Consider the following 24,730-nt stretch of genomic DNA (forward strand, 5'->3'; position numbering starts at 1 on the left):
CTGAGTGCCTGCTGCTGTGGTGTCCCAGAAACGTTATGGTAAGAAGCAAGCAGTAAGAGACACAACATGTGGCAAGCCACTGTCAAGCTACCTCTGAGTGAAACTGCTGGACACCACAGTATATAATACGTGGCCAAAATATCCTGCTTATTTGGGATTCTTATGAAAAGCAAGCTGCTTCCTAAAGCTACATCTGTCTCTACATCGTAAAACTGTTTTTATTAGCCCATAAGGACTCTATTAGAAATTTTCCGAAGTTATCAAAGAATCACCTATAATATATAACTCTCCGATTTGTTCCCATGCCAAACAATGTTCTACGTAATCTCTATAAAGTACCATCGCATTATGTCCACTGTTGATGAATTCACTATTACTTTGTATTAGTCAGGATCTTTCTGGATACCAGTGAGAAAAATGCCATTCAAATGAGTGGAGGCAAAGAAAATAAAAGAGGAGGTTTAGTAGTTTGTGTAATAGTTGTGAAGTCTTAAGGTGAAATAATTTCAGGCTAGCTATACCCAAGGTCTCAGATGATGCCATCAGATCTCAATCCTTCTTTCCCTTCTAGCTCCTTTCCCTCTTTCCCTCCATGTATTGACTGTCTTTCTGTGCTATTCTTTGCATGCTAACTCTGTTCTATTGTTACAGATGGATGGGAATAATAGCCAACAGCAGCCCAAACCTTTCAACGTCATAGCTTGTGATTCGGAGTCTTATGTAAGTATCTATTTAACCTGTAGGCCGGTCACTGTGGGGGGGAATATGGGGTACCATGATCAGCAAGGCTTGAATTAAATAGCCACTCTTGTGGTCTAGGTAATATTCTGGACTTGTCCCATCAGAATCATGTAGGCTGGGAGATTGGCAGGTCTCAGCAGAAGGAGATGTGCCAGGCATTTAGGAACAGCGATATGCAATGCAGCCCATGAGTGAAGCTTCCAATAAAGCCTTCCTTTTTGGGGCACCTGGGTGGCTCGGTTGGTTAGATGTCTGCCATCAACTCAGGTCATAATCCCAGGGTCCTGGGATTGAGCCCTGTGTCAGGCTCCCTGCTCATGCTCTCTCTCACTATCTCTGTCTCTCTCTCTCAAATAAATATTTTTTTCTTTTTTAAAAGCCATCCACTTCAAGCAATGAAACTTTGAATTTTTACTTGTTATCAAAATGATTACATAAATACATAAAAGTATTTACCACTCTTTTATTTTTATGCTCCTTTGCTCCCCTTACTGCTTTTTTCTCCTCTCAGTCTTTTCTACTCTTTATGTTCTTGTCACCACAGATAACTAACATTAACAATCTAATATATAATCCTTCTATATTTTTTCTTCACACTCATGTAACCATAGCGAATATATACATGCATATGTAGACATATACAGATATGTGATTCTTAAATAAGGATGAACTTTTGCCCTGTGGGGACCTTTGATAATATCTAGAGACACTTGGCTGTCACAGCTCAGGAGGTACTATTGACATCTAATAGGTAGCGGTCAGCGATGCTGTTAAATATCCTATAGTGTACAGGACAGTCTCCACTACAAAGAATTATCTGGCCCAAGATGTCAAAGAATTATCTGGCCCACTGAGGTTAAGAAGCCTCGAGATATGTACATGTATATAAGCTTTACTTATTGTTTGCTTATAAAATTGATATCATATTAAACCCAACTTTCTGCATTTTGTTTCTCTCACTCAATAATACCTTATTAAAATAACTCAGTATCAACTGATATAGGATGAATTAACTCTGCATGATGGTTACTTAATATTTCATTTTGTGGATATAACCTAATCTATTTAACTACTCACTCACTGACAGATTTCATTCATTTTGTTTTCTGGTTTGGAGTTGTTTTTTCCTCTACATCCTTGTCTTAGTTTGGGAATCCCTGAAGTAAATTCTGAGATGAGGGTTTAAGTGTGATAGTTTGAAAGTGGAAGGAACACAGTAGGGGAGTGGAAAAGTGAAACAGGGGAAGGAAGACAGCCCATGAAGGGTGCAGTATCCAGACAGCTATCCCAGTGTACAATTGGAACTTAATTCCATTAGGGAGCTCTCAGAGCCAGGATAGAAAATGTGCTTCAGGAATTTTCTACCCGAGGGTGAGGGAGCAGAGGTATTTATACCAACCCAAGCCAGTGATTGCTTGTGGGCTACTCCTAGTGAGCATTGATTCCCCAGTACTTTGTAAGTTGGCCATGCAGGTTCCAACAACAATCTCAGGCAAATGTATGTACTGTCTGTTGAAAGACAGGTTGGTGGGCATTGATGTAGTGAGGTGAGCATATAGAGGCTGGACACTGCTAACTATCTTACATATCTTTATTTTTAGTGCTCTTATTTCTGTGGACTAGTCTTTTGATAAAGGTTTTGCTGGGTAAAAGTGTACATTTATATTAGTTTTGATAGATGCTATCTGATTACTTTCCAAAATAAATGTCATAACTTACATTTCCTCCAACAAATTTGGAAAATACTCTTTTCCCACATCCTTGCCAGCAAGAAATATCATGACCCTTCAATTTTTTTGCCAGTCTGATAAATATAACATCTTACTACTTTAAAAATTATCTTCCAGTGCTCGCTTCAGCAGCACATATACTAAAAATTATTTTCCTGACTAATATTTTAGTTTGTTGGCCAAAAGAATTTACCCTCCTGTAAAATATCTCTTCAGATTCATCTATTTTTTTGTAGGTATTCCCCCCTTTCTGACAATTTTTAAGAGTACTTTGTGCTTTATACTAACCCACTATCTGTTCTCTGTTAGAAATATTTTTCCAAGTCTATTGTTGGCCTATCAAAACTCTTTAAAAATATTTTTTATAATATAGACGTTTTATGGAACATTTTCTGGATATACTGTATTTTGATAATTCAAAGATATCAAGACACATTATTATGTACCACTAAGAATGAAAAAAAAAAGCCCCACTGTTAATTAGTTGCTACAATACTTTCTCATGAATTGAAGTTTCTACTTGTAGAAGGGATGTTTTTTGATGTTTAGCATTAACACTATAATTTTGTGGCACACTGCAGAACGCTGGGTTTTGTTAGCAGTGCTCACTTGACTAATTCTCTTATTTTTCGTCTATTAAACTATATGTAGCTGGAAGTTTATCAACTTCTGTTTCAAGTCAGCAGGAAATTTCTGACACATTGATATTCAGCTCCTTAATGATAGTGCTGCATAAATTTCCTTTGAAACCACTTTCATCTTTTCCAAGAAATTTGGCGATTTCTTCTGTCTCTGTTGCAGGGTTTGGTGTTGATAGGCAATAAATTTCATGTATCTCAGCCAGTACATTGCTCTTTCTTTGGCCTCACTTTTCATATCCAGTCTATTGTGGGTAGAAAACACACCTGGCAAAGGTGCTTTCCAGGCCAGCAGCATGAGGAAAAACATCCAAAAATTGTGGGTGTTACAACAAAACTACAAAAGCAACATTCTGGGGTAGTCATTTATAACATAGTGCTTCCCTTACAACTTAAATGAGGGCTTTATTCCCAGAAGCTCTAACAGTGCCTGGCATATAGTAGGTGCTCAATAAATGCTTGCTAAATGCATTAAAGGGAAGAGTGATCTCTGTGCCTTATTTCATTTGTTTAAGTTTATTTCCCACATAGTCACTTTTTTTGTATATTTTTTATTGGAGTTCGGTTTGCCAACATAGAGCATAACACCCAGTGCTCATCCCGTCAAGTGCCCCCCTCAGTGCCCGTCACCCAGTTACCCCATCTCCCTGCCTGCCTCCCCTTCCACTACCCCTTGTTTGTCTCCCAGAGTTAGGAGTCTCTCCTGTTCTGTAACCCTCCCTGATATTTCCCACTCATTTTCTCTCCTTTCCCCTATGATCCCTTTCACTATTCTTTATATTCCCCAAATGAATGAGACCATATAATGTTTGTCCTTCTCCGATTGACTTACATAGTCACTTTTAAAGTGACTAGTCTAGATTTTACCTTTTCTTCTTTCCTGCCCCCAAATTTAAAATTATATAACAGCTTTTATTGAAATATATTTCATATGCTATGCAATTTTCCTGTTTGAAATATACCATTCTATGGATTTGGTATTCACAGAGTAGAGTAACCATCATTGTAATTGATTTTATTTATTTTAATTTTTTTCTTCTGAGGTTTTTAAAATTAAATTCAATTTGCCAACATATTGTATAATGCCCAGTGTTCAACCCATCAAGTGCCCTCCTTAGTGCCCGTCATCCAGTTACCCCATCCCCCCACCCACCTCCCCTTCCTCAACCCTTTGTTTCCCAGAGTTAGGAGTCTCTCATGATTTGTCTCCCTTTCTAATTTTTCCCACTTGGTTCCCCCCCTTTCACTTATAATCCCTTTTGCTATTTCTTATATTCCATGTATGAGTGAAACCATATGATCATTGTCCTTCTCTGATTGACTTATTTCACTCAGCATAATACCCTCTAGTTCCATCCAGGTCAAAGCAAATGGTGGGTATTCATTGTTTCTAATGGCTGAGTGATATTCAATTGTATATATAGACCACATCTTCTTTATCCATTCATTTTCATCACCCTTAAAAGAAACACCTGTGCCCGTTTACAGTCATTCTGTATTTCTCCTCATCCCAACCCTAGACAGCAACTAATTTGCTTTCTATCTCTCTGTATTTGTCTGTTCTGAACATTTCATAAAAATGAAATCATGTGCCTTTTCTGGCTGGCTTCTTTCACTTACCATAATGTTCTTTTTTGTTTGTTTGTTTTTAAAAATTTTTTTTTATTTTTTATTTATTTATGATAGTCACACACAGAGAGAGAGAGAGAGTCAGAGACACAGGCAGAGGGAGAAGCAGGCTCCATGCACCGGGAGCCCGACGTGGGATTCGATCCCGGGTCTCCAGGATCGCGCCCTGGGCCAAAGGCAGGCGCTAAACCGCTGCGCCACCCAGGGATCCCTACCATAATGTTCTTAATGTTCATCCATGTTGTAGCATGTATCAGTATTTCTTTTTATTGCCAAATATTTCATTATATGGATAGACCGCATTTCATTCATGCATTCACCAATTAATGGACATGGGGTTGTTTCCACTTTTTGACTATTATGAATAATGCTGCTATGAAACATTCATGTCTGTTTTTGTGTGGACATATGTTTTCATTTATCTTGGGCATATACCTAGGAATGGAATTGCTGGGTCATACAGTAATTCTATGTTTAACCTTTTGAAGTATTGCCATCCCACAAGATGTTTAAGGCAATACCTTTAGGAAAGTTAGGTTTCTAACAGATTACCTTGCACAGAGCTGATGGTAAAATCTTTATGAAATGCCCAGGATGGTTTGGTTCAATCTGCAGCCTCTCTGAAACTGTGAAACTCAATTTAGATGTGGAACTGTCTGAAGGTAAGATAATAAACTGAAAAGTAACCATGACTCTATCTTGGTCTATCTCACATTCTGTCTGTTTCCATCCTCTCCTCCCTGCCACCACCCTTCTCTTTCTGGAATTCATTTATCTTCTTTAAGATTATTTATTTATTCATTCATTCATTCATTCATTCATTCATGAAAGGCACAGAGAGAGACAGAGACACAGGCACAGGGAGAAGCACGTTCTCTGCAGGGCGCCCGCTGCGGGGACTTGATCCCAGGACCCTGAGATCATGACCTGAGCCAAAGGCAGATGCTCAACCACTGAGCCACCCAGGCATCTGTGAAATTCATTTCTACAAAGACCATTTTGGGAAGCTTTTGTGACCACACCATGTATTCATACGTCATTCAGCAAAAGTTTATTGAGTATCTTCAAGCTTTCTTCCTACATAGATCTTACATTATTACAGTGGTGGGGGGATAAACAAATGAACAAGTAATATACTTTTTAAAAGATCTAAGATATAAAGGAGAACAAAAAAGAGCAGAATCATGAGGAAGAAATTGAGGAGGTGGGATAAAATTTAGGTTGGCCATGGAAAGTGTATGCAGCACTGTTAAATTGCCCTCACAAGAGCTATACCACCCTCTTGTTTGCTAAAAGAAGCCTGGTTTTCCTCCAAATCAAGTGGCTGTGTGCTTCAGTGAGCGCCAGGCCCACCTCTACCCCAGGAAGTAAATATTGATTCGTTTGAGCCATTGTGTGATTCTGTCTCTCTGGCCAGCGATTGGTTTAAGAATGGGACAGAGAGGCAATTTTGGCCTTTGAGATTCAAAGGAAGGTTGGCTGGAGACTATTGGAACTTTTCCCTCCATTTTACACAAGGACATAAGGAAAGGAAATTCTCTGCTTTAGATGTTTGTGAAGTGATGCTTGAAGCTGGTGGAGGCTGGTGGGGGAAAACCTGAAGATGACAGAGCAAAGCGATGGAAAGAACCTGGATCCCAGAAGTTGTTGAGACACTTAATCAGCCTACTCTGGAGCCACACTACCTCCAGACTTCCTATTATGTAAGATAATACATCCCCTTATTATTTAAGCCATTTGAGTTCCTTTGTCTATCGCTTGTAGCCCAAGGCATCTCAACAGAAACAGCCTCCCTACAAAGATGACATATGAGTGGAGATGTACATGACAGGAAAGAAATCCAATTGGAAATGATCTGGCCTTGCTCTCCCAGTTTGTCACTATGTGATCTTCTTCCAGAAGAGTCACATGACCAAAATATGGGGAAGTTTCCTGTTATATGACCCTAGGTATCAAGGCGAGTGTGTGCTCATATTTGCCACATGGAGGAATCCTAAGGAAGGATTAGGAGTTGGAGTGTTGATGAACACACTTTCAAGCCTAAAGTTCTCTGATCTAATGGTTAACCTCTCAGTGCTATTGGATTTCCAGCTGCTTCCAGGCTAGAAGAATCCTGTGTCTGATTTTGGGCAAGTTCCATGAATTGGGACCAGTATCAATTCCCATACAATCATGATGAGCTTTGAGAGATCAATCATCCTCCATTACATGTGGGATGGGTTCTTCCCTGTGTTATTTCTGTCATTTAGACCATCAGTGGTGCCTTTTTCAGGTGAATGACTTGAAACCACATTACTCAGCTAACATTGATTTCACACTGAAGTTATAACTGTTCTCTCCTTTATCCTAGGCATGATCTTAACCTATACACACCATTGTCACCATTTGATAAAACTACTGTCCTAATGTTAGATAAAATCAAATGCTAAGGACAGAGGCCAGGCTAATGGTACTCAAGTGATTACAAGTATCCATATCTGAAATTGGAAATAAGGCAAGGTCTGCAGCTACAGCAGATGCTGTTTGTTTCTGAGCCAAATCGTTTTGGCCTTCTCTGGGGGTTATTTGCAGAGAATTCCCTTATATAAAGAGGACATAACAAATGAAGTGAATGAATGAATGCTGATCTACATTTATACAAACATGCCTGGATCATTTATTATATTTTTATGAATCATTATTATATTTAAAATTCACATATTGATTACCTCTCAGGAAATACTTAATAAAATTACTGAATAATAAATGATGGATATGGATGCAAATACAAAACCCAAAATCTAAGATAAACCTCCGTGGATACACTTTGATGATTGTTCTATAAAACAATGTATCTTAATGTCTAAGATCAGCAAGTATTCAGAGATGTTGCAAATTGCCAAACACATATTTGATTTGGTTACATGTGCTAAATTTAAGAAATGGAATGCAAATAAGCAAAGATTAAAAGCTTTTGCTGGCTCTGACATAAGGTACTTTGGCAGGGAAAAAAAACTCAATAGTAGGACTAAAATAAAGAATTCAGCGTAAATTGAAAAGACTGATCTAAAACTCCAGCTTACGTCATCCTTTAATATAACTCAATCACCCAGAAGAATATATGTAGCATTGTGAAGAATATTTTGACTTACTACTCCCATTTGAAAATGAAACTCTCCCACACCACTGCCACTTAAAACCCCCTAAAGTAGCCCAGCATGCCTCTTCCTTTAGTCCTTCCCAGTTACCCTTGCAGCAGAATGTCATATATTAAAAACTGTACTGGAAGTCATTTAATGCATATGATGATTTTTATCTTGTTTACAGGAATTCCTGCCAGCTAATATGTATAGGTAGTAATCATGATTACAGATGGTGTGGAAATGAAGACAATATGGGGTACAGAAGTTGACATACTATCAACAGAGCTCCAAAAGATGAGTCGGCAGCTTGTCTAACTGATTATCCTTTCTTTTATATACTTCATCTCTCTCTCATTCATTTCCTTCCCATGAACTTTTTTTTAGAATAGTTGACACACAATGTTACAGTAGTTTCAGGTGTACAACATAGTGATTTGACAAGTTTATACATTATGCTACTTAAACCACCCGTCTGTCTACCATCTGTCCCATTACATCACTGTTGCAATATCATTGACTAGATTCCTGATGTTGTGTTTTTTATTCCTGTGACTTATTCATTCCATAACTGGAAGCCTGCATCTCCCTCTCTCCTTCACCCGCTTTGCCCAATCCCCCACTCCCCTCAACTCTGGCAACCATCAGTTTGTTCCCTGTATTTATAGGTCTGATGCTGCCTTTCGTTTGTTTCTTCATTTGTTTTTCTTCTAGATTCCACATATGAATACAATCATGGGGTATTGTCCTTCTCAGTCTGACTTATTTCACTTAGCATCACACCCTCTGGGTCTATCCATGTTGTCACAAATGGCACACTGATATATTTGATAAGGGGTTAATATCCAAAATATATAAATAATTTATACATCTCAACACCAAAAAAACAAAAAGAAAAACAAAAACAAACCCAAAGAATCCAATTAAAAATTAAGCAGAGGGCCTGAATAGAACTTTTCAAAAGAAGACATACAGATGACCAACAAACATATCAAATGATGTTCAACATCACTAACTATCAGGGAAATGCAAGCCAAAACTGCAATGAGATATTACTTCACACCTCTCAAAATGGCTAAAATCAACAACACAAGGAACAAGTGTTGGTAAGGATGTGGAGAAAAAGGAAGACTTGCACACAGTCGTATGGCCACTGTGGAATAGAAATGTTCAAAGAAATAAAAATAGAAATACCATATGGTCCAGTAATTCCACTGTTGAGCATTTATCCAAAGCAAATGATAACACTAATTCAAAAAGGTATTTGCCTCTCTATGATTATTGCGGCATTATTTGCAATAGCCATGATACGAATGCAACCTAAGTGTCCACTGATAGACAAATGGATAGAGAAGATGTGGTGTGTACACGTACACACATGCACACACACACACACACACACAAATGTTACACAGCTATGAGATTCTTCCCATGAGCTTTTAAATCTCCCCTATTTTTTTTCCCGTCTTCCTACCTTGTTAGAAGCAAAAACTCTTCTCTCTGTAGTGTTCCAACTGTTCTCTCTTTAAATCTCAGGCCAAATTCGTAGGTGTTCAGAGTGTTTTGAAGGTTATCTAGGTAAGTTGGTGGGACCAGGTGAATTGAGGACCCTACTCCTCCACCATCTTGCCCCACCCCCATAACCCCATAAAATGCAATTTCCCCCATTTTAAACAACAAAATAACCTCTTAGCCTTTTATCTCACTCCAGCCAATTCCAAATTCCCTCCTATTCCTCATCTCCAAATTCCCTGAGTTATCTGTACTCTCTAAGGCAGATGCAGTCAGTGCCCCACTCAACTTCTCTCAGCACTCAGCTTCCAGTTCAGTGGCATCATACTTTCAGCACCTGGGCCACCCCCCACCCCAGTCTTCTTTCTAGTCCTAGTGCAGGATACACCAAAAAGGTTGGGGAATTTGTGTCCATGGGAACATCCATAGCAAATGATGGATGGGAGTTAGAAGATAAATATGAAACTTCATAATCCCTAGGTGAGATGGGCATAACCCTGAGATTGTCTCCCAGAGATCCCCAGTAGGACTGAATAGCAATTGCCACAGCAATAATACACTCAGTGCCTCACCTTTTACATGCTTCCTTCCTTTTCCTTCTCACTACCCTTCTCCCTTACTGTTGCTTCCTGGGCTTGTCTCCCAAATAAACCACTTAAAGTTAAGCCCTGTCTCAGAACCTGCTTCTGGGGGAGCCAAACCCAAGACATACCCATTTCTATTTCACCACCTCTTCTAACTCTCCAATCGCTCCCCTGTGTATTCCCCCCATCACGTCACCAAAGGCCTTCATGTCAATGAACACAAAGGGCATTTTCAATTCTTAGTCTTTCAGTGACATTATACAAATTGACCACTCACACCTCTTGGAACATTCTTGACAGCTTGACACTATCACTGGTTCTCCTTTTACTTCTCTGCTTGTTTCTGCCTAGGCTCCCTTGCAGGTTCATCTGTCTCTAACTGACCATTAAATGTTAAAGTATCTCAAGACTTGGTTCTACACCTACTCTTCTTCTACCTCTATTCCCTCCCTCCCTCCCTCCCTCCCTCCCTCCCTCCCTCCCTCTCTCTCCCTCTCTCCCTCTCTTCCTCCCTCCCTTTCTCTCTCCCTCCCTCACTCCCTGGCTGATTTCATCCACCTCTTCATCTTCAGTTGCCACCCATAAAGAAAGAAATGATATCTGTATCTTCTGCCCAAACTTTTAGTCTGTGCTTCAGACCTGCATATCTGTCTACTTATATATCTCAAACTCAGCAGGATCCAAAGGAAAACATGGCATTTCTTCTAAACATGATCCTATACTGTCCTGTTGCTCTCTATCTCAGGGAATGTCACCACTATTAATCCAGTTTTTAAAGGCCAAAATCTAGTAATTATTCTCAATTCATTTCTTTTTCTCCCCATTCCCCAACACACATATCTAATCTGTCATTAATCTAATTCTTTTTATTTTACCTCTTAAATATTTTTGAACCTATCAATTTCTTTTCTCTCTCTACCATCTCCGAAGCCTCTGCAAATACCTCCTAACTTGCTTGCCCACTTCCTCTCTACCACTATCTATGATCTCTTCTCAAAGTCATAAGATTACTTCCACCCTCATTTCCCCTCCCCTGATTTATTAAGATTTTATTTGTTTATTTGAGAGAGAGAGAGCACACACGAGCATGTGCAAAAGCAAAAGAGTGAGCTGGGGGAGGGGCAGAGAAGGAGGGAGAGGGACAAGCAGACTCTGCACTGAGCGTGGAGCCTGACTAGGGCCTCGATCCCATGACCCTGAGATCATGACCTGAGCCAAAACCAAGAGTCAGATGCTCAACTGACTGAGTCACCCAGATGCCCCCCCAATTTAAAACACTTTAATTTTAGGGGCACCTGGGTGGCTCAGTTGGTTAAATATTGGATACTTGATTTCAGCTCAGGTCATGATCTTGGGGTCCTGGGATCAAGCCCCGCATCGGGCTCCATGCTTAGCTGGGAGTCTGCTTGAAGATTATCTCTCGCCCTTTCCCTCTGTGCCTTCCCCTGCTCTCTCTCTCTAAAATAAATAAACCTTTTTAAAAAGAGATTAGCTCTCCTCCTTCTCTGCCCCTCCTTCACCACTCATGCTCTCTCTCTAAAAAATAAAAATAGTCTAATTTTAAATACTTTAAAATCATTACTCATTAAATAGACACAAAATCATTCACCTATGCTATAAGACCCTACCTGTATGGCTTCTACCTACTTCTCTATCCTTACATGGTCCAAGACTTCCTCTCCATCTTCCTGATCTGGCTACAGTGTCCTTCCTTTGCTCCTTCACACATACTCCTTGACATGGGAGACTTCATATATACTGTTTTCTCTTGAAAACACTTTCTCCCCCCCCACCCTGTTTCATATCTACTATTTTTTCAAATGTTGATTGAATCATTATCACCTTAGGAACATTTTCAGTCACCTCTTTGGCCAGGCTAACCCCCCTAATATAAGCTTCCATCACCCTACCTTGAATTATACAATTTTTGCAGTTGAAATTCACAGTTATTTATTCATTATATGAATAATTGCTATTTACTGAGTAGATGATGAAAAGTCACATTCCCAAAGCTAGGAGAATTTTGTTTTCTCTTGTTGTGGCCTGAATTCTGCCCCCTTAAGATTTGAATATTGAAGCCCTAATCCCTCGTACCTCAGAATGTGACTGTATTTGGAAATAGGGCCTTTAAAGAGGTAATTAAGTTAAAATTGGGTCATTAGCGTGGCCACAATACAACATGGCTGGTGTCCTTATAAGAAGAGGAGATTATGACACAGCACAAAAGGACAACCACGTGAGGACACAGTGAGAAGGTGGCCATCTGCAAGCCAAGGAGAGAGGCCTCAGCAAAAAGCAAACCTGCTGACATCTTGATCTTGGACTTCTAACCTCCAGAACTGTGAGAGAAAGAATTTTGGTTGTTTAAGTCACCCAGTCTGTGTTTTGTTATGGCAGCCCTAGCAAACTATTATATCTTGGATTTCTCAATGGGTTAGTGTACACTGTCTTGGAATTCATCCAACACTGTCTCATCCCTCAAGAACTGTTCTCATATACTTTACCACCATGCCAAATACAGTTTTTGACTCTGCCAGGATGTTCCCATCTGCTCCAAGTGAGGCAGCATTCATCATTATCCCATGTGTTCAGCTTGAAAGCCGATCTTTATGAATTGAGGGATGAAATGACCTTGGTGTTGTGTGCAGTACCCTCGCTATATGGGGAGAAATCAATAGTAATACAAAAGATAAAGCCTTTTTGAAAGCAAAAAGCAATACTTTTTAAGGAAGCTGCCTTTGAGCTACTCATGATACCTCTGTTGTTGGGGGAATTTACAGTTTCTCTTTTTAAAGAGCAAACAGCATTTTTTAAAATAAATCTTATGGCCAATAACTCTAATAGTTTTACTCTTTCTGTTCATTTTACTTAGAGAAGGTGTGACGACTGGTCAAGTCTTCTTTTTGAAATGCTAAGACAATTTAAGTGGAAAGATGGCATTATTTAGTAGCTGGAGATATGGTGTTTTCTATTGGTTTAGTTTTAGAGAATATTGCATCTTGATTTATTAATTTTTATATGATAATACTAATTGTAGGTAATTTTCTTTGAATATTTTGTATAATTTTAATAAGTAGTGCTGTAAGTGGTTAATAGCCTAATAACAAAGCTAGGCATGTTTTCAAATATGATTAATATTTCTTTTTCCTAATGCTCCATTAACTAGTGCAAAGTAAGTAGTCCTACTGCCAAAAGCCTTTTCCATTAAATGGAAAATACATTTACTCATTTTGTGAATTAATTAAAGCCATATGGAATTTAGAGCAGAAGATTCTAACTTACACATTTTGTTTTAGAGATTTAGAAAATATAGAACCATTTGTGCCCAACAGGACTCCCATATGCTTTCATATTTTAAAACAAAAATACAGAAACAAGTATTTTAACTCTTTCTCAGTGATTTCAGTTTTCTTTTTTTTTTGTTTTTTTTTGTTTTTTTTAAATATTTTTTTTAATTTATTTTTTATTGGTGTTCAATTTACCAACATACAGAATAACCCCCAGTGCCCATCACCCATTCACTCCCACCCTCCTCCCTCCTCCCCTTCTACCACCCCTAGTTCGTTTCCCAGAGTTAGGAGAAAACCCACTGAAAATTTCTCTCCACCCAAAGGTTTTGATATTCAATATAGCTCATTGTTATCAATCACATATACCTTGGAATCACATATATGTGATCGCATCCATGAAACAATAATACACATGAAAAGTATATGTGATTCCATAAATCTCTAATAGTTTAGAAATTTGAGTATGGGAATGGGGTGCTTGCCACCTGGAAAGCTTAGGTGATGGATGACTATATCCCTAGCCTGAAAAAAATCATGCGCCTTTTCAATTCAACAGCTATGCTAAGCCAGGCACATAAGTGTATAGTAGAGGCCCATTCCTGAGAAGTTCCTTATTCCAGGATTTGCATGAAAAGAGACTGTGGTGACATAAGCAATGGAATGTATTGAGGACTTTTGTCCTCTGCATAGACTTCCTTTCTCCTTAGCTCAGTAGCTATTTATTGAACACCTACTATGGGCCAAGCACACACAGAGTAACTGAGCTGCATCTATACGTTGTGATGTGGCATACAGAGAGGTGGCGCTGGTCCTCTCTTACTGCTTGCCCCCAAAGAAGGTGAGCTCCAAGGGTTAATGTCCACTTATAGACCTCCTTGAAAGAGTTTGCTGAAAGTCGTTTGCCTTCAGAAGTGCTATTCCCCATCTAACATGAAAAATTTCAGATAGCTTCCATCTCTTTTCCAAAGCTTAGGGTATCAGTTCTCAAACTTGAGCATGCAGCAGTATCAACTGAAGGACTTGTTGAAACAGATCGCTGTGCCTCAGCCCCAGAGTTTCAGATTCAGTAGGTCTGGGGTTTAACCCAAGAATTTGCATTTCTAATAAGTTCCTAGTTGCTGATAATGTTGGTCTGAGGCCATTATTTAAGAACCACTGAGCCAGGACATAGCCAGTCCCAAGCAACCAGAGCCCCCATTATTCTTACCCAAATATTACCCCAAACTCTCTCAGCTATTCTGTCCCAAATGCACCTCCTAAGAAGGTGCATGCACCTCCAAGATTCACCACCCAAATGCTGCATTCAAAAAGGAAAAAAGCACCATCAGAAGGAGGAAGTCTAATGTTGTTTCACTACTAGTTGCAGGAATTTTATCTCCATCTTAATAACAATTTGATGAACACTTACTATATGCCAAACACTGTGCTAAGACTTTGAATAATAATAAGTTAACATACACTGAGCACTATCTAGGTATTAAGCTCTAGCTACGGTCACTTATATAGGTTGTTTCCTTTGATCCTCATTACAGTTTGTTTTACAGGTGAGGAAACTGAGGCATATAGAAACTAATAACTTACCCAGAGACATATGACATATAGCTAGTGAATAGTGGAGCCAAAAATAGGAAACCAAGAAAATGTGAGTTCTTAACCATTAAGATATAGTACCTTTCAACATATATCTGTATATCTATCTAAATTTCATTTAATCTGGGATTCCTGGGTAGCTCAGTGGTTGAGCATCTACCTTTGGCTCAGGGCGTGATCCCGGAGTTCCGGGATCGAGTCCCACATCAGGCTCCCTGCATGGAGCCGGCTTCTCCCTCTGCCTATGTCTCTGCCTGTGTGTGTGTGTGTGTGTGTGGGTGTGGGTGTGTGTGTCTCATGAATGAATAAATAAATAAATCTTTTAAAAATTTTCATTTAATCTTAAGAACCTTAAAAAGTAAGCATTGTTACCTTCATCTGTAGATGAGGCAACTGAAGTTTAGAGACATTAACAACTTGCCCATAGGGTTAGGAATGGATGGGAATGCAAGCTAGCTGACTCCTCAGCATATGCTTCTAACACATAGGGGATTATGTTTGCCTTAGCAGGAAGGACAGCCATTATCCCCCTGAAGCTCACTGTGTACCCTTGGCTTGGTCGGAACCCCTCTCTGAAGGGACTGAAATGAAAGAGGAAGATGGGTTGGAGCCACCAAAATTCATATCACCTGAACAATGATGTCTCCATATGAAAGGGCTGGAACAGCTCCTGAAATAGATGGTTGGCCACAATTTCCCTGAGTACCAAGAATTAGGCAGCAACATCAGTTGGGGGTGGCATTTATTGTGGGCCTTTGGTTTTCCAGATTGAGATGACTGCTCTGTAAGGAACTAACTGAATCCTCATTTGGATGCATCAATATTCATGAACTTTCTGAGAGCCCAGAGTGTAACTTATTGGAATATCAGGTACCCCCCAATACTGCCCCCTTCAAGAAGGAAGCACTCATTCCTCCAGCTGCCGAAAGAGTTGGTAACTGACAGCTCACCGCTGAGTCCCTCTCCAAACATTGTCCTTGGCGAAAGGGAGGTACCTCATCTACAGTTATGCTTCCTCAGGGGGTTAGAAGGACATCCCCTATCCAACGAATGCTTGATGCAGGGGCATAAAGGCCCAGCCACCTGGTTATAATTCAGAATATCTGGACTGGGCCGTCCCAGCTCCCACGGGCCCGGGGGTTTCCCAAGATGTGAGACTTTAAGTGCTAAAACTGTAACAGTCTCAGGCAAACTGGGACAAGTTGAACATCCAAAGAGATCCCCTTGTAATTGTCGGAGGCCCATCTTCTCCTTTTGCCCAAGCCTGACTCCTTCCCTTCCCGCACAGCTGATGTTTCCAAGAACATTTCCCAATAATGTCTTACATGCTAATCCCCATCTCAAAGTCTGCTTTTCAGGCTTTCCCTAAAACCTGGCATATTTCCCCTAACACCTGTGACACTAGACTCTAGAGGAGATGCTAGAGGGTACTATCACCTCCTGTAATTTCTCCTCCTCCCCTTACTGCTTAAGGACCCATAGGAAGACTCTGGAGAGATGGTGCCAAAGATGATGAACAAAATGAAGCTAACTGGAATTGCAGCCAAATGCTGAATTCACTGAGCATCTCCAGTAGTTTAAATCCATTTGTCAGAGATGAAGTCATAATATCTGAAACAGACTGAAGTAAAGCTGACTTGTGCTATAATGAACACAAGTTTAATTTATGGGAAAATCTATTCATATTGAAAGAAATGCATAAAGACTCTCTACCCCAAAGTCTAGTAAGTCTGTCTGTCTGTCGTCTGCCCTCCCTCCCAACCTTTTTGCTTTTGTCAGGCCTTCTGCCTTTGCCAGAACTTGTACCTAATAAAAATATGTTTGCTGAGCCTGACTCCCTGAAGCTGGATGCAACATTATTGAATTCTAAATTTTGTATAACGTGGGCTATAATCAAGGTGGAGATCCTTACCGAAAAATAATTAGCTTTGGGGATAGAAACCTCAACAGAAGCATAATAATTAAATTGGCTCTCTGTTTTTATTTTATTGGGAACACTAAGCTATATTGATCTTCTTTCAAACCAGATGCTGATTCATGCAGCCCCTTGCAAATCTTTGCTGAAGTGCTTAGAGAAAAAGGAATAAACTTGAGAATTCCACCCTAGTATTCTAGCCGATTTTGGAAAATTCCAAAACTTGTAGCTTCAAGCCAGTGCCTGGCTTGGGGTGCCGAACTCCTTGAACTGGGATGACTCAACTGGAAGATGCTGGTCCTTTAAATATCTGGTGGGTCTCCCAAAATGGAGGGGAAATTTAAGAAGAAAACAAGAAGTGTGTAGAGTTTCAGTTTTGCAAGATGTTTGCAAAAGTTCTAGAGATCTGTCCTGCAACAGAATATGATTACTACTACCGAACTATACGGTTAACATAGGTTAAAAGGCTCTAGTAAGGAGATCTAGGTCAAGCATGAAATAGCAGATGACCTACTTACTGCTTCTGCTTATAGCTCAGACCTGATCCAAACAGGAGGCCTGAGGAGAAACCTTGGAATTCTGAATGGCTCCCACTCTTTCTAGATGTTTCTTCCAGATCTACTCTTCTTCCTAATATTCTGATCTTCTGACCTTGATTCCCAAGAGTATATCTCAACTGTTACTGTTCATTTTTCATCTCTAAGAACCACCCTGCTCCTCTGCACCCCATTGAATGTGCCCTCTCCCTATCTCATGGTCTTTTTCTTGGCCTGGCATTTACTTTGTGTTGGATCCCCTGTGTCCATATGTATACTGGGCTAGAGGCTACCAGCAGCTCAGGCGTTGGTGCTTTTGGATTCCTGGGCTTACAGAAGGAGGTTCTCTGCCTGAAATGTCCCCATCTCATCCTCCAGAAGTTAGACGTACATTCTATTTCATTCCCAAAGCCCCATTTGGACCCTGGCCATGTTTCATTATAATTGTTCACATTTTATCTGCTCACAGTTTTGTCTCCCCAGCTAATACCAAACTATGAGCAACCTGAGGGCTGCAACTCATCTACAGCTGACTAGAAAGCTATTTTATTTTTATTTCTATGGTAATACAAGTAGTTAATTTTTAATTCCATAGTTTTTGATAATACTGATAAAAATGAGTTCATTCTGAGAATTTGGTCAGAAAGAAAAAGATTTTGTTATGGATTAGTTATCAATTTTAGAAGGCATTGTTCTGATTTTATATATCATGAGAGTCTAAAAGTTATTAAATAATTGCTATGAGGTAATTTTATTAATTGTGCCAAGAGAAAAGTGTAATAGTCTTCCAGGGCTTACCTCCTATGGAAAATCAGTCTTTTAAAAAATAAAAGGCTTGTGTCAGATTAATATATTATACACCTGAAACTAATATAAAACTATATGTTAACTAACTGGAATTAAAATAAAAACTTAAAAAAAAGTAAAAGGCTAGTGTTAGTGTAAATAAACTGGCTGTGGCATAAAATGATTTCTTTTACTGTCAACATGCTTTATCCAGTCTTCTTTTTATTTATGTCACTCTTACTAAATTTACTTCTCAAAAGAAAAAAAAACAAATCTTATTTGCTGTCACCTTCTTTTAGCTAATTGTTGACAAGAAAGCTGTCAATTCCAGGGTTAGAGCTTAGCGTTTCAAAGAGTAGAGAATGAACTGGGTAGAGCATAAGATTTTTTTTAACTTCTACATTTGTCAAAGTTATATTTCTATGCATGAAGTTATAATGTGCATTAAATGCACATGTTTTTTAAAAACTGTATCTGCCTTGCCATTTGCCCCCTTCCAGAGTAAACCACTTTCTCCTCTTCTAATTTATTTTTGACTGTTCTATTTCTCTAAATGACACATTTCTCTTAATAATTGCTACTTAATTTTTCAGCCCAGACATAATTAATTGACTTTCTCCTGTGGAAAATGAACATTTAACACCCTCCCCTTTTCTCGGTGTTCTTATATCTTAATTCCAGTGAGACCAATATTGTCATTTACCTTTTTATGGCTATATAAATACTATACATGGGTGTGCTTTCTAGTCAAATATGATTACTTTTCCTTTTTAAACACTTTTGATTCTCCTGTGATTAATAATTACCTCATGTTCGCACAGGAATGCTAAGTTTTCTACATACTTAGCATTAAACATTTATTAAATTCTATTTTTTTTCTGGCAAATGTCTGAATCTCCTCTCAAGAGGTCCAGTCACATCAACTGTTTTTCAGTTTTTCTTTTAGAAGTATATCCTAGTGCTTTTCCATCTGTGCTACTCTGGACGTGTTGCCTTCTTTACCTTCTGCCCTGCTACCATGCTGAAGAACATCTTTCCCTCTCTCCTGTATTGGATCTCCTGAGCTCTGTATTCAGGGATTTCTTCATTGGCAAAGCACACCTTGCAGTGGCTTCCTAATAGAGCATGAGATGGTAAGTTTTTTAAAAAACCTTATATGTCTTCCCAATTACCTGATACTTTGGTTGAGTATAGAATTCTAGATTGGAAATCATTTTTAAAGTATTGCTCCATTTTCTTCTAGCTTCTGGTAATGCTGTTGAGAAGTCTGAAATAATACCAATTCCTAATCATTAGTCTGTGAACTATTTATATTCTATTTTACTTTATTTATCTCTCTTTCTCTATCTCTCTCAACTTGTATATGGGATCTTTTTATACCCAGGATCCTGAATTTCTTAATTATGGGTCCTAGTGTGTGTTTATTTTTATCTGTTGCCCTATTCGCTTTGTGAGTCATTTAAATTTGGAAATATATTCTTTGATTCTGAACATTTTCTTGAATTATTTTCTTGATGACTTTTGCCTATTTTTTTCTTTTCTCTCTTTTGGAGCACCCATTATTTGGATTTTGGACATGCTGGACTTGTTCTTTAATTTTCCCTTCTCTCTTATTTTTCTATCTCTTTATTTTTTTAAGTCAATTTCTGGAAGATTTTTGGAAATATGTCTCCTTACCCAACTATTGAGGTTTTCATTTGTGCTACCATTAAAAAAATTTAAGAGGCATAGTCATCTTCTGAATGTTCCTTTTTAAGAATATCCTGTTCTTGTTTCATGTTTGCACTGTCTTCTCTGGTAAGAGTAATGATAGACTTTTAAAGTTTTTGGTTTTTTTGTCTTTTGTCTTTTCCCTACCAAGCTACTGTAACCTCTAACTTGCTTTTTCTCTGATGGGTTTCCTTTTGGTCTCAATATTGTATATTAGAGGCTTTCCTTGAATACCTGGAATTCTTGGTGTCTGTTCTTATGTGTGGGATTAAATATTTAATTGGCAGCTCTGGCCAGTGAGAATCCCTCATCTCCCTGACTGAGTGATTAGCTCAGGAATGAGCATATTGGCATAGGCCAGTTTAATAAGTATCATCCTTTGATGTTAAAAAAAAAACCAAAAAACTACTACCCATTGTTACTAAGCTAGCAGGGCATGAGTTGACTTACTGGTGTCAACATGACCAATGCATGGGAAGAACTTTGAAGAGATGGAGAGACAGACAGAATGTAGATAACATCTCTTAAAGCCCTGAATTTGATTAATTACTCAACTTCTCCATACCTTCAGCCACTATTTCCCCCTGGGATTTTTTTCTACTTAAATTATTTTGAGTTGGGATTTCAAGACTTTCAACTGAAAGTTTTTTTTGATAAATACAATATATTTCATAATGTTTCTATCTCTGACTGAAAATGATATAATTTGTGCCACCTACAAGTACAAAGGGTCATCAACTCTTCATCATTTCCTTCAGCTTTCTCATATTGGCTATACACCCTGTGACTACCAATGTGTTGTACAGTCCAATATATGGTAACATTGAAAATGGATGCTATGAGGACAGACATAATATCATCTACAAGTAACAGTGATGATAAATTCACATTTTCTCTAAGGGCTATCTCCTCTCCCTCAAATATCTCATTCAGTTCCAGGCTACTTAAATATGGAGAAATTGTGCCAAAGTTTGTTCTAGGGTTTCTTATTTTTTACTTTCATTGATTTCCTATTGATGGTGTAGGTATTATGTCTCTTTTGTGGAGTTTTTCTGTACTTAGCTTGTTTGTGATAGTGGTGTGAATATCCCTTATTCAAAATGCCCTTATTTCCCAGATGTACCTATTCTTGATCTTGAAATTTTTACATAACCATTTTAAAAGTCATGTTACTTACACAATTTCTAGTTACTCTTTTTAGCGGGTGGGAAATAACTTCTTAATTTGAATGTTATGTTTATTATTTAGCAAATTCTGGTTTAGGTTCCTCTAAGATAAGTGAAAATTTAGAATACCATAATGATAACTCACTTTTTCCTTGAGCCATGTCTGAATATAAAATACCCTTTAGCTTTTCAGTGTTTCTAAAGATAGCTCTCATAAACTTCACATTCCTGCAAAATCAGGTTGCTTTGGAAAGCAGTTGCAAGTCTGTGTCTCACACTGCTGTATCCACAGGGCCTGATGCATTTTCTGTGTCCATAAAAAGAGGCCACAGAGTAATGACTAATTTTACTAGGAAACAATTTTGCCTATCAGAAATATTTTTAGAGATTTGTGTAATCAATGTGCCTAATTTTGAAAACATGGCAAAAATGTTTTATCATATTTATTAGTCAGTTCCATCACATCACACATATGCCTCTGGGCATGTTTACAAGATACTAGAGCTGGAAGAAAGAGAAAATCATTCATCGAGTTTCATGCTCTAAAGTAAGTATCATAAAATCAAGAAATATGCTCTTATCTCAGAGCCAAGAGCTGCTTGTAGGGCCTGAATTTTAAAATAAGGAATGGGACATTCCCCAAAAGAGACAATACATTTAGGAGCTCTAGAGAGAAGAACTAAGTATCCATCAAACATTACCACTTGATGATTAAGGCCCCAAAAGGACTCTTCAATCCTTGCCTATCTCTCCTCCAACCCCCCTTTTTTTCTATGGGATCCATGATTTTATTCCACTTATTTTCTTCTTTACCTTTTGCCAATTTTTCTATTTTGAGTATTTCTACTTGCTCTCTCTCCCAAAATATGGCTCTACAGTTCAACACAGTCTGATTCTTTCTTTCTTTGAGCCTTGTCTAATTTTAAAATACTTGTTAGCTTTTAGTCATTTGATCTGGAGGCAAGTACAGTATGCATCTTACTTTAAGGACAACTTGCTGTTATCGCTACATTGAAACAGAAAAGGAATGATACATGAGCACATACACAGATTTAATAATTGAGACAGACTCCAGTCTAAAAGTTTCCATTACCTTTTCTCAAGGATTCTGGAAAGTACCTATCTCCACCTGGACAATATCCAGAAGGTAGAACAATGAGACATTAAAAAGATCCATACCTTCTTCCTCTAGCTAGTGGGAAGGTTGTTATGCAGTGTGATCTACAAAACAATGTCAAATTTCTTATCTTTAGAAAATGAAATGTTCATGGAGTCTGGCTGTACAAAAGAAGCAGGCTCAGAAATGCCTGGATGGCTCAGTTGGTTAAGCATCCAACTCTTGGTTTTGGCTCAGGTCATGATCTCAGGGTTGTGGAGCTCTGTGCTCAACGTGGAGACTGCTTGAGGTTCTCTCTCTCCCTTTCTCTCTGTCCCTCTCCCCACTAATGCTCTCTCTTTCAAATAAATAAATAAAATCTTTTTTTAAAAAAAAGCAGGTTCATCTACATCACATTGTTCTTATTTTTCCTAGTGGCCCAAAGGCAGAGGGTTTCTAGTTAATTGATCATGAGGCTACAATTCCAAGAATATGTTTTCCTTCAAGTGACCATGTGGTGGTTAATAAGAGGGATAGCCTTGGCATCAAGAGGCTATGTTTCTAGATTTATAAAATTTAGATTATATCATTCTAAGGTCTTTATAGCTGTAATATTTTATGTTGTGTATCAATATAACTGTGCCCTCTTGGAAGAATTCTCTTTTTTTGTTCTTTTCATTTTTTGAAGGAAAAAGCCTTATTTTGTGAAAAGGCCTTTGTGAAACCCTCGCTTTATAGAATATGATAAGTCCCTGTCCTTCAATCCCTGCATTATACCTCTCTCCTTTAGAGATAGTGAGAAGGTTAAATCAACTAAACCCTGTAATTCTAAGCTTTCTTGGCTTAATATTATTACATGGGGTTAAGAACTCTGAACAGCTCTATAGACACTCTCTCATCTTGTTTTTCCAAGAGGATTTTATTCTTGACCTTCAAGAGTTGAAATCATCTGACAGTAAAATATTGAGGATCTTGTAATAACTATTTCTCTACACCACAAATGGTTTTTTCCTCAGCACAGAGCTTTCATTAGGGAACTCCAGTGTAATGGTGAACATCCTCCCAGACAAACATCTTGACTCACTCTGGGATGGTGTATGGGGAAACATGAGCTGGATTTATGTTTCAATATGAGTAGATAAGTTTCTACAGACATTTTTTTTGTGAGGTTAAAACCATTCTAACATGGGCGCTTGAGTTTTATTCATCTCTGAAATCACTCTCATAACCAGTTTATTGAGAAGAGGGCATAAAAATGATTGGATTTATTTTTCCTTCAATCACCACTTTCAGCTATGTGCTGTCATGTCTCTCTTTCATGAAACATAGTGAATCACATAATGCTTATCTTGGAAGATTCCACTGCCTTCTGGTGGCTTTCAGTTATTTCAGACCAGCCCCCGATAAAACTTCAATCCCAGACTTGATTTAGAACTCATTTCCTCTAGTGCCCACAACATAAGCTTCAGCTTGGATAATGACTGCAACTAGTGGGAGGAACTTAATCAGCTCTGAAACATGGTTTTGCCCATTCCACTTCCAGAACTAACTCTAGAGAAAGGCAGGCAGGAAAGACAAAGAGGAAGACAAGTGCCTCTTGACTTAAAGTGGCTGTTGTCATAGTGTCACTGGCTAACACAGTCTGACCATTGGTACCCCTGTGGCAAACATCCAAAAAAGCCAAAAAATGGCTCTCTGGTGAAGTGAGAGTTTGAGGCTCTAAGTTTTTAGGGATGGAGGACTTAAGGGTGTCTCTCTGCAGCTGACCAAGCCCCTTGAAGACACTGAGAGGTTTAGCTTTGGCCCCTCCCAGTCTCTCCTCAGCTTCTATAGCTTCTTGTTCCTAAGGTTGTCTCACTGAGTAGGTAGCCTTCTTGAGTGGAATATCAACAGGATGGATCATATTCACTTACTGTCTTAGCATGGGCCCACAGAAGCCTACTCTCAGACAAGAAATGTGGAAAAGGAGATGGGAAGTGAGACAGGGAAGACAGCCAGGAAAGAGCATATTAGAAAGCAAATTACCCCCTCACAAAGATGGAGCTCAGTTCCCGGGGAAACTTTGGGAGCTAGATTAGAATGTGGATCTTAGAGTTATGTTGCCTGAGGCAGAAGGGAGAGGAGTATTATATAGCAGTCCCTGTCAGTCATCGGTTGAGGGTTACTCTCAAGGATGTAAACTTCTCAGCATGTTGGGCCTGTGAGAAAGCTCTTGGGTGAAGAGACACAGATGCTGGGAGTTGGTAGTTCCTTTCATGGAGCCATCTCTAATCTCACACCCGAAGGCCTATGGTTGGCCAGGGCTGCATTGTTTTAGGCTGCAGATCTGTGGGATACCTGAGGAAGTTTTGTGATACATCCCTTACTCCCTGACTCAGGCTAGAGCAGCAGCAGGTTTGGGGGCATGTTATCCTTATGGCAGGAGTTGGGGACTCACAGAGGGGTGAGGGAAGTACTCAAGGCATCTTAAAGCCTAGCCTTTGAGCTCACTTCCTGTGCCCTACTCTTCCAGTAGTCAAGTCCAACATCCATAGGAGGTTGGGAAAAATAATATTTCTCCCCTGAAAATAAAGCAGAGGCAAGGAAAGTGAATATTTGATAAGCAGTAATGTAATCTACTACACACGATCTCCAAGCACGGAAAAAAAATTAAGAGTCCCAAAATGGATAGTAACAAATGTCTAGAGA

General features: G+C 38.9%; 1 long non-coding RNA gene across 1 annotated transcript; it reads left to right on the forward strand.

Moving 5' to 3' along the window:
- The first annotated feature begins 649 nt into the window (after positions 1-649).
- Positions 650-10,350, forward strand: LOC140627906 (uncharacterized). The gene is made up of 3 exons (XR_012026413.1): positions 650-720; positions 6,287-6,441; positions 8,045-10,350. It is a non-coding gene; the product is annotated as an uncharacterized lncRNA (long non-coding RNA).
- Positions 10,351-24,730: the final 14,380 nt, after the last annotated feature.

This window comes from Canis lupus, chromosome X (assembly GCF_048164855.1).
Source record: "Canis lupus baileyi chromosome X, mCanLup2.hap1, whole genome shotgun sequence".
Taxonomy (NCBI): Eukaryota; Metazoa; Chordata; class Mammalia; order Carnivora; family Canidae; genus Canis; species Canis lupus.